At 39.7% G+C, this 868-nt stretch overlaps 1 protein-coding gene across 2 annotated transcripts in view; it reads left to right on the top strand.

Annotated features, from left to right (window-relative positions):
- The first annotated feature begins 535 nt into the window (after window positions 1-535).
- LOC138011741 (carboxypeptidase B-like) overlaps window positions 536-868 on the top strand; it is a 16,200-nt gene continuing 15,867 nt past the window's right edge. Inside the window, exon 1 of one of the 2 annotated variants that reach the window (XM_068858890.1) lies at window positions 536-629. The gene's annotated coding sequence lies outside the window, so the exon portion shown is untranslated. Of the gene's footprint in view, window positions 685-868 lie in introns of both variants that reach the window. The other variant, XM_068858889.1, reaches the window with a different exon arrangement.

An 868-nucleotide genomic window follows, 5' to 3' on the forward strand; every position in this document is an offset into this window, starting at 1 on the left:
ATCCTGACGTAACAAAATCGAGCCCAGCTCCTTATCTTGAAATCAATTCTCAAGATGGCTGCCAAGGGCTTCATGGCGCATGCTCTGTTACCTCCGTTTCCTTGAGGAGTCCTGAGCATTAGAGAGAATCCGGATACGTTTCGGATACGTGTGGACGGGCAAATTCGATTTGAATACGCTACGTGTGGATGGAAATATTTTTGAATCTGGGAACAAAAAGTTACGGATTCAAAAATATCCGGATACGTGTGAACGGGGCCCTAGTTGGAAGAGAAAACTGTTTGGAAATTTATTGGTGTGTTTTTCGCCCCATTTTAAAAATATCTTTAACACATGAATTCAAACCAAGATGTTAATCCATTAGCCGGCCAAGCTCCACGAACGAATTTCCACTCAAACACTGTCACAGCAACCGAGACTCCCGTTGACCTTGAAATTTCCTAAGATATTTCCCTTGTAACACCGTTAACTCTAAAGAGAATCTCGCTGGCATAGAAACGCACTATGCAGTCAAAACCTTTAGTCAGTTTTGGACCCAGACTACAATTTGCATTTTGTACCTAGTTTGCATTTTAAACCCAATCTGCATCTGGTACCTGTAGTCTGTAGTCTGCATTTTATATAGACCGGTAAGTTATCTTATTTCAAAGATAAAAGAAATAATGACGTCTCCTCTAACACCAGGTAAATGCTCAAACCATTTTTCATGACACCTTTGATTACAACACGTAATCTTTAAACGTAGTACTACTTAACGTCTGGCTTTTTTTTTTTTTTCACTGTTTTGGATCAGTCGCTCTCCAAAATGCACATCTGTTTATTTTGCTTAAGTTGTAGCGGCATCGCTTGAATGACGACATATTTAACA

The sequence above is a fragment of the Montipora foliosa genome, chromosome 7, assembly GCF_036669935.1.
Source record: "Montipora foliosa isolate CH-2021 chromosome 7, ASM3666993v2, whole genome shotgun sequence".
NCBI classification, from domain to species: domain Eukaryota; kingdom Metazoa; phylum Cnidaria; class Anthozoa; order Scleractinia; family Acroporidae; genus Montipora; species Montipora foliosa.